Source organism: Prosopis cineraria, unplaced genomic scaffold (assembly GCF_029017545.1).
Source record: "Prosopis cineraria cultivar Desert tree isolate PC_DT_omini unplaced genomic scaffold, ASM2901754v1 PC2, whole genome shotgun sequence".
In the NCBI taxonomy this organism is placed as follows: Eukaryota; Viridiplantae; Streptophyta; class Magnoliopsida; order Fabales; family Fabaceae; genus Prosopis; species Prosopis cineraria.
Window position 1 is genome coordinate 26427925 of NW_026555333.1, and position 10498 is coordinate 26438422.

Consider the following 10498-nt stretch of genomic DNA (forward strand, 5'->3'; position numbering starts at 1 on the left):
TCTTTAATCAAAAGCTATATGAGAGGTTGGATTTGTTCAGAATGAATGATACTTTGAGCACTCTTTTAACTGACATATACATGTGGACTACTACCATCTAATGGTCCAAGTTTTATTTAGTGTGATTATATGATTTCTGTTGTCGATTGCTTCTCATTTATGTTAATATAGAATTAGACATATTGTACAGGTAAATTTGAAATTGATAGAGTAATGACGATACAAGGTAACTCTTTTTCCACTGTGGTTAGTGATAAAGTAATAATGGGCAATGCATGTTTTTGAAACAGTTCGGGAGATATAGGGAAAAATGTGGAGAATCAGGTTGGGATTTGTCTAAATAGAATGATTTCTTTCTGCATCAAATTTCCATTTTTTCTTTTAATTCAGAATTTAGGTTGAAAATAAATCTTTTTTAAACTTTTTGCTTTTAGGTTGAGTATTCTGTTCTTTTTTTTTTTAGGTGTGATCCATAAAAATTGATGGTTAATGTCGCAGGTTAATGATCTCATAATTTTGCAGGTTAATGTTATAAGAAAAGATTTAGTCTTTATTAAAGATCATGATCTCGTAAAAATTAAAGAGCATGATCTCAAAATTGAAGACTTGCATCCTTTTCTGACTACAATTTAGTCTTTATTCAGACTTATCCCTACAATTGGCACAAACATGACATTTTAAGATCTGAATCTAGAAGTTAAAAATAAACATTGCTTGGGGATTAAACAAATCTGAGCATTTGACACGTAGGAACGGTGAGAAGGAAGTCTGGGTAGGGGTAGTATTGTTTTTATGTATCATAAGGGGAGGTTTGTTTAAACTTCAATGGCAGCATAGTATCATGAAATTCTCTGTTTACTGGCTTTGAGTTTCTTATGTGATGATGTTTCTTCTTAATTGTTTTTCTTTGTAGGTGTCACTTGAAAAAAAAAAAGGATAAATTACATATGTGCCTATTTTAATTAAAAGAAATATAAGTGTCACACATAAAATAACCTAAGCTTTCATATGTGCATAACTTCTACTAACACTGAAACAGAAGAAATCATATCTTTAGAAGATTCTGGGTTATGTGAACTTGGTGTGCGATATTCCTGCAATACATACCTCTATTAAGTATATTTTTTAATTTCATTCTCCTTGGCACTTCTTTTCTATGTTGATATCCATCTCCTCATAACGGCACTAATCCATGAGTGCAAGAAATGATAAATTGGATTAGATTTCATGTAAAGTACATTCACACGTGTTGCATAATGAATTTTTCAGTTTTATTCAATTTTAAGGCAGTCATATGTCAACTTCACTAAGTTGACTCAAGATATTAATTATTATTTATGAATCATTATAACCAACAGAACTGGTTACCAAACAGAAAATGACTATATAGGAATACATGTAGTTGTATGTTTGCCAAGATGCAAAGCTTTAAATATCGGGCTTCGTGTATAACCTCTTCTTTTATATATAAGTTGTCTTTTTCATGGCTGAATAAAGTTTATTTTATCATAAATGACTTGTCTTTTTTGTTATTAAAAGGTTGGGTTTTGAAATTCACCTTACAGCTCATTTTCTTGGAAGCATACCTTCTCCCCGTTCTTCATCGCCCCTCTCTGACTGTCTTGTCTTCATTTTTTTTGGTACTCTCTCTCTACCTCTGATCTTTTCCCTGTTTCTGATGCCTTGTCTTTTTCACCTTCTTCTCCATATCATCTATGGGAATTGACATTTTGCTTTTTGGTTTTGTTAGGCAGAGAAACCTCTGGGCAATCCTGTTCTTAAAGCGTGCCAAGAAGGGTCATCATAAATCCTAATTATGCAGGCTTCTATGTTGTATTTTAATAGCCTTTTTTGTTGGCTTCTTAGGTTTGCCATGGGAATTGTACCAGATTTATTGTCTCTTTCTCAATATCCACTTTGATTTAAGGAAGAACACCAAAAAAAGATTTTGGAACAGGATAGCAATTTCAACACAGACACGCACTTGAAAAAATTCTCAACAAAGTTTGGGTTGATTGAGGCCCAAAGTAAATAATGGGCTTACATGCCCACTACATAGAGTTGTCAATAAACCCAACTGACAAGGAATATAATGTGCTATAACAGTTGTCCATCTCATTTTATTCCATTTTAATATGGTTTGATTCATTTCAGGACTACTAAAACTTTGCATGTTAAAGTTGGAAGGATGCCTTGTAACATCTGCATGTTCGAGTTCCCTAACAGGTTGTTTTACATTTTTGGCTTTTAACCTTCGTTTGAGACATACTCAAGTCATACTCTATTCAAGATTACTTTTTTTTTTTTCTATTTCTTTTTTCTGTTGCTTTCTTTCTCCCTTTCGCCGGGGGGGGGGGGGTGGTTTGAAACCTCAATGGCAACATCATAGCCTGAAATTTTCAATGTTCAGTAGCTTTGAGATTCTTATGTTATGATGCCTCTCCTTGATTGTTTTCCATTTTAGGTGTCGGTTGAAAAATGCGTTTGTTGCTGTGATTTTTTAGGTATAATTTCCCGTCCATAATTCTCAAGCTTCCGACATATAAACTTAGTCTGCACCTTAAAGTCTTACCTATTGAAAAGAAATCTGCTACAGCTTGCACATGTATGCAAAGGGCCCCGTATTATGCTTAATTTTAAATACGCTGTATTAATGAAGTCAATGCTTTTTTCTGAAAATCTTTCAGAATAAGTTCAAAGAGGAAATCTCTGACCAGATTCAGAAGAAAGCACCTAGATATAGGGCTCATAATAGAGTCATGAAAGTCTCTCATACTGAGTGAGAGTGACTTGCCTTGCTTAGTAGATTTGAGTTGTTTTTGTTAGACATGTATTAATTATTCAATGATGTGAATATAGATGGAATTCTTCAATGCAATGGTAATAAAATTTCACTTTTTACTAGACATACATTCAATCACATGAAGAAAAAAGGAAAAAAGAAAAGAACGTAACATGGAAACAACATCCTTGAGCCTAAGCAAAATTTAACATGAAAATTCAAATACCATATGTAAAAAATTGGTTCAGCGTGATAAAATAGGCCCACATTTGATTCAATCCTGGCTAAAGGAGAAACTTTGTTTAGAATATTGCTTCATCCCCTTCTATAATAAGCCTTTTTTATTACAAAAAAAACAAGCTTATTTTCTTGAAAGAATAAAAAAATTGGGAAATCCTTCTCTTTGTTTTTGCTTTTGTTGAGGGGTTTATAAAATGATTTACCATTAAAATTAACTCTTCATTTACTCTATTTAGATGGGAAGAAAAGTTGAGAGGAAAGAAAATAGAAAGAAAAGAAAAGTGAAAGTAAAATGTTATCACTTGTTATGTTTGGATAGATAGGAAAAAGTAGGAAAGAAAGAAAAAAGAATAAATATCATAATGATTATAATATTTTTATATTAATATATATCACATCTAAATTAATTATCTTTGTAAAAATAAATCAACAGAATAATTTATATTAAAATTAATATCATCAAACTAATTTAAAATCAAATTCGTTGTTAAAAAAATGTAGAAAGCTAAAGATACAAATTATGTGTCTATTTCTTAAAATCATATTAACTATATTAAAATTAACATCATCAAATTAAATTATATTAAAATTAATTGTTAAAATTAAATTAGTTCTAGAAAGCTAAAGACAAATTTTCATGAAGATCAAAATCTAATTGCTCATGAGAAATAAATATGGTTGAAGTGGGCAAAAAAGGGAGAGAGAGGGGAGGTTAGCTTGTGGAAATAAGAGTTTACTTTCAAAATTTTCCCACTTTTGGGGAGGAAAGTTGTGGGATAAATGTTCATATTCAATAATTCAGGTCTTTGTATAGGCCTCTTAAAATTACCGTGTTTAAGATAGATTTCTGGGTGGTATAAAAGTACATACTTCAAATGAGAAGACGTCTGGCTGCAACAAATACAAGGCAAATTACTTATGCTTGTAGAAGATCAAAGTGGAGAAAAAGAAATGGTGCACAAACACATAAATTATATTATATTTTTTGTATTTTTTTAAATTCATTAATATATATTTTTTAGAAAATAAATAATGTTCAAGTTAGTATAATTATATTTTTTATTTAATAAATTATTGTTTCAAATTTTAATATTAAAAAAAGTGACGTTTTCATTTAAAAAATAGTGTTTCTTTAGTGTTGAATGATAGGTGTGAAAGAAAAATGATTGATAGGAAAAGCTTATCGGGTTGATAATGCAGCCATTTAGAGTTGGTACCGATATATAAACGTTTAGCTAAGAAAAGAAATACATGGCTGGAAATTATAATCTCATAATGCATTGTACAGGAATGTAAAGCTACGTACATTCAAAATAAAATGGTTGTATGAGCACAATAAACATAAAAAGTTCTTAAATTATAAAGTCAAGGCATTATATTTAAATTAAATATATTTGCACGATATAGATGAAAGCATTATATTTAAAATAAATTGTAAAATGTAATATTATAAATAGAAAACTAACAGTTTTAAGTACTGTTTGAAACTGTTTTTAATTTATTATTCTGAGAACCAATATTTTGTAGAATATATTTTGAGAATAAAAAAATAATAAAAATAGGTGTTTTTTTATGTTCCTTTATTTTTTAGAACAATAATTACAGAACATTTAAAAGTTGTTTTTATTTTTCTGTTTTTTAGAATAATATTTTATTTTTTGTTCTTCAAAACACTTTTGAAAAACATATACCAAATAAAATTTTTTATTCTCTTATTCTGGAGAACAAAAAAAAAATGTTCTCAAAACATGTTTCCAAACAGGTCCTTAATTTCTCTGGATGAAAGATGTTACACAAGCAAATCTTGTAATCAATAAATTAGTATAAGAGTTATTCATTATGTTTGATTAACGATGCATCGCCTAGGGAAGTAAAAGTATGGTATGTGACATTTTTAAGGGATTTTTAAGAAATTTATGATCATCAAAATATTGGTAGAAGAACAACTATGGATGTTTAAAAACATATCTTTAAGAACTTAGGCTAATGAGATGTTATGCACCTATTTTGATTGTCATCCCTTTTTTATGCTTGATTTTATGATGTTGTAGTAATGGATTAATATTTTTTTAATTGGTAATAGAGGTTGTAAATAGATGAAATGAAATTTCTTTATGTTAGGAATGCATTCTGTTACATAATAAAATAATGGCATACAAACTAATATAGCATCAATAAAAATAAATATAAAGTGTGGTGTTTAATTTAATATAAAATAAAAGCTAGTTGTTCAAATAGCAACAACTTAACTTATCTAATTATCAAACAAAATCTTCAACCCATCCACACTTTTCACTCTTGAAAGAACAACATAATATTGTCCATGCATAAATACAGGCTTGGGTAGATAATATGGTTCATGCATAAATCTAATTACACGTACGGGAAGCCCATGCTTTTGGTTGTTACAATGGAGTAATAATTTCATACTTAATTACTTGGATTAATTAAAATATGAAAATATTGTATTAGATTTACCTATAATTTATTAGAATAAATTACATGAGCAATTGAGATATATAAAGAAAGCCATAACTGGCAATTAATCTTGTGGAATTAGGCTTACAAAGTTCAAAGTAGGAGAAGGCCGTGCACGCATTATACAATAATCGACCAAATTTTGATAACCTTTGTACAAGTTCATTATAAAAATAACAAAGCTAATAAATTTTTGCACATGTAAAAAATTTAGACCTAAAAAGAATAAGTTTCAAGGTATTGATTGCTGTTTTCTATCTCACAATTAAATGAGTGTTACGTCTTTATTTTCTCTTGGGTTACGAGGAACGGCGATTTCCTTTTCTTTTCTCCAATCTTGAGAGGTGACATTAGGAAAAGTTAAAAGTAATTTCAACCTATGAGCCTATTTTTGTTAGTCATTATTGTCGAAGCTTTTGGCCAAAGATAAAAAATATTGTTGAAGCTATTCTCCCATCCCTTTCTTAAGCCTATTTCTGCTAGAAATTAGAAAGGAACAGTGCTCATTGACAGCAGCAATGGAGGATAAATGATAGGAAAAGAAGAGTGCTACAAATGAAGCGGCTGTGAAGAAATGGAAAGGAAGGCAAAGTGATTTTTTGACTCTCACTACTAACTACTAAGTAAAAGGTTTGATAGAAAAACAATTACATATAAAAATTTAGGGTATGTTTGGATTTTAATTGGAAAAAATTGATTAAGAAAAAAATTAATTATTAGAATGTAATGGTGTTTGGATAAATTTTCAAAAATTAATTATGATATTGATTTTTCAAAATGGAACAAATTTTAACTTATTCCAAATAGAGTTTTGAAAACCAAATAGGGTTTGGAAAAATTGGGGTGTTTGGATAAGATTTTTCAAAACCATGGTTTTGAACTTAAAATTAATTTTAAAAGGATATCCAAACAATCTCTTAACTACTTGCTAAGTTTTGATAAAAGCTCGTAAAATTTACTTAATACCCTTAAGCAAACACCATTTTTTATTAGAAAAGAGTGGTAGTGTATGAGAATTGTTTTGCTTCCATGGCATGTCTTTTTGAAAGCACAATGATTTATTATGATGGCTTCAATTTTAATTAAAGAAAAAAAATATATAACGAAATATCTAAATAACTAATAATTTGACATAAATATAGTTAAGTTTAACAAAAAACCAATAAACTGGAATTTTTCAATGAATAACAAAGTTAAACTTGCACTTACTACCATGTGTCATGCATGGGAAGAATATATTTATTTTATATTTAATCAAGATAGCTTGACAAACAAATGTTACAAAAAGACAGAACAATCAGTATCACAAATATCTAAACCATATAATTGTACTTGCATTCATATCATTGAACCAATTTGCATCTAGCTATACAACAGAGTAATCAAAGAATGAGAAGTGAAGATTACATAAAAGTTCCTTAAAAACATGTTGGAAAACATCCCTTGGTAATAACAATTCACTTTCAACTTATGTATCATTTTCCTCCATATCACCCTCTCTGATAATTGGAATAGTAGGTCCAGATGGAAGAAAAATCCAGCTTATCGCAAAGCCTATCATCAGACTCCAATTCTGAATGCAGCACAACCAATATTATAATAAGATTAGGATAAATTATTTGTATAAAAAATAGAAGAAATTATTCTAACAAACACTCAAGAACAATGCTTACAAACACATTATCAGGCAAGATCTTGTCCAAATAGTAAGGAATTAATATTCTTGATCAAGAAAAATAAGAAGTAGCAAGATAGCAATGATGAAATTAATGAAATAATGTGAGGAAGACAAAAGCAGGTCATTTATCATCACTAAGCATTACAATTGTGTTGGCATACCAAAAGAATTAAAGAAATCGCTCCGTCTGTGAACTATACGACACAAACATAAAGCCACAAATAACTCAAACAAATGATATTTCTTAATTAGAAATAAGACAAGAATCTTAAAGTATAACCTTTTGGCAATTACTTCAACCTGGGCATCCACAGATCACTCCCTTTGGAAGACTTAGGAAAAATTCTTCATTACAATCAAGCATAAGATGCCACCCAGATGTAGTCTCACTTTTGAAATGTTATGCATTAACTTTAATATTGTAAGAGTCCAAACCCATATGCTAACACTGAACATAAGACTAACTTGATCAAGCCGCTTAGAATCAGAGTCTTCCTCTGAACTGTTATCATACCGTCCATGGTTGATCCATCATCTTCGACAAAAGGACCTAGTAAACTTTGCAGTGTCACTAACTTGAACATCAAGTTTAGCTAGAATTGACTGTAATTTACGAATGGAAACAGTTGTGGAGACTGAAAAACTGATAATGTTTTTACCATTCTGTTTCTCAATGCCTTTCTCCATATTCAGTGAATGACTTAGCTTGTGGAGCTGATGAAAACTCCTAGTTATCTTGTCGAATACATGATTCTCTTCAGTTCTGTCCCCATTAGTAACCTCTTACAAAGGCAATGCCAAACATATCTGCACTTTGTGGTGTTATTTGTATGAATAAAAGAGTCAGCAAAGCAAAATCTACAAACAGCAGAACATAATCTATTCAAGGTTCTATTAAACTTGCTGAAATGTCTCTGACAATAAAATACTTGTTGTGAAGAGTGGTTATGAAGTAAGAAATGAAAAATATTCAGATACTTTGGAGAAAGAAGCTACAGAAGCCAGAGGCAAAGCAGATTAAGTTGGGGAGTTTTTCAGCACTGATGACAACATCATATTCTCAGCTATTATCAAATAAAACTTGTTCTGTGCATGATTCTTCTGTTCTTCATTCTTAGTCCAAGGTGAATTCCCATTAGAAACAACAATATTGTTACTATGGCATTACATTATAAATAATCTTTAAAACTTCAAATCAGATTTCAATACAATAGGGAGATCTCTACTGACTTTCACGAGTCATGTCCAACCTACAGCCAGCAACATATAAATAAATACCGAACGAAACGTAATGAGAAAACTGCTAAAGTATTGGGAAATCTTAGTCCATATGCATGCCTTAAAACCTTTTCCATTCCTCATTCACCTTGCAAGATTCAGTTTAGAATAATAGTACTCCAATAATTCGCTAGCCTCTTGCTCATGACCAAGGACAAAATTCCTTAAAAAGTAACTTTTCAGAAAATTTAAATAATGCAAGCATGTCTTCTTTTTCATCAGACACATTGACAAAAGAATAATGGCAGCACCTCTTGGAACAATTTGCTTATTTAAAATCAAAGCTAAAACGGCTAGATATTGAAAACGTTTCATCAGCTAGCAGGCATGCAAATTGAAATCACAATCAGCAAAAGCAGAAGACCAAGCGAAATTGAAGTGAGCATTTGTCTAAGAAAAGAGAGCAAAAGGGGACTTACCTTTAAATATCTTGTGCCAACACCAGTGTTTGTATTGATACTGAGAAGCAGTATTGTTAAAGTTCCAATGCATCCAGTCCTGCAAATCACCATGAAAGAAAACAACATAGAAGTTAGGATTAATAAATTCTCTTCAAACTCTCCTCGCCATATTGCAATATCTCAAGAAATGTAGAGTGGTTTCTTCACTTTCACAATTATAATAGCAGTGTAAATGTATAGTGAGTCCTTCTTAAGCTCTCATGCAGTTAGTAGGCAGTCTATCGTGGGTATCAAGCCAAAGGAAGCTTTTAATTTTTTTAGGGAGTTGGCCCTTCCACAGCTTTCTCCAGAGACCACTGGTGTTAGTGAGCAAGTACCGCTTGATGAAGTTGTAAGCAGCCTTCACAGAAAAGGTGCCATCAACAAAATTACACCAAACGAACCTATCCTGTCCAAGGTGAGGGTGAATCTTGACAGTGGATATGGCAGACAAGACCTCAACCGAGAGAATATTACTGTGGGCAGCCAGGTTCCAAGACTGATTCTGAGTGAGAAAGTCACTAACAGGGGCTGAGGGATTGAAGTCTCTTGTATTAAGGTAGTGAATGAGAGGTTCCTCAAGAGGTGATCATTTGTCCCACCAGAAGCTAGTGTCATGGCCGGTGCTAATTCTTTTTCCAATACCCACGGAGAAATGTTCCAAACTTCCAAGATTCTGTTCTAAGTGTGGGACGAGGGATCTGCACGATTAAAAATGGGTTCATTAAGAGTAGACTAGCCGTACTTCACCTTAAGGCATTAGACCCAGAAAAGTTGAGGCTTGGTAAGAAGATTCCAACAGGGTTTAAACATGAAGGCAGTGTTTTGAATGTAAATATCTTTAATCCCAAGACTGACATCAGGCTTCTCTTTGATGATCTCATCTCAAGCAATGGAATGAAGCTTCTTGGAACTAGTATGTTCGTTCCACAGGAATTTCCTACTCATTTTGCTGATGTCAGATAAGACCCCTTCAGGGAGGAGCATAGATTCCATCAAATGGTTAGGAATGGCATTGATAACCGATTTGACCAGAATAGTTCTACCAGCTGAATTTAGAAACTTACCTTTCCAGGCAGACAACTTCAACTGATTCCTGCTAGTCATGGGGTTGAAAATGTGTTTGGTAACGCGACCATGGAGGATGGGGGTACCCAAATATTTGCCAAGGTCCACAATCAGACCGATCCCTAATCTATCACTAAGCTCAGATTGACTATTGAAATGCGTCATGCTAACTGCACGATGAGAATTTAGAGCCTAAGTACCCTGCCAAAGGATTGAAGCCCATGTAATTCGGGGTTGTAATCTTACTTGTTGGTATTTTATAGTTTTAGAGAGACATTAATTGAAAAATGAATTTCTATTTTATAAATAAAATAATTTTTTTAAAAAAATGTGGTTACATGTTTGGACATGCAAAAAGTAATTTAATTTTAATTATTTTTTTAATTTTAAATTTTTGAAATAAAAAAAGAAAGAGTTTTAAATTCTTTTTATCATTTTTTTTTGAAAATTTAATCGTTTTACCTGTGGAGCTTTAATGACTCACATGGTAATATAGTTATTTTAAATTTTTACAGAGATTTAAAAATCTTACAC

The 10498-nt window shown here is 31.3% G+C and overlaps 1 long non-coding RNA gene across 1 annotated transcript; it reads right to left on the bottom strand.

Moving 5' to 3' along the window:
• Positions 1-7653: 7653 nt before the first annotated feature.
• On the bottom strand, positions 7654-9000 carry LOC129302219 (uncharacterized). The gene is made up of 3 exons (XR_008591211.1): positions 8876-9000; positions 7838-7985; positions 7654-7728 (listed from the first exon to the last, which is right to left on the bottom strand). It is a non-coding gene; the product is annotated as an uncharacterized LOC129302219 (long non-coding RNA).
• Positions 9001-10498: the final 1498 nt, after the last annotated feature.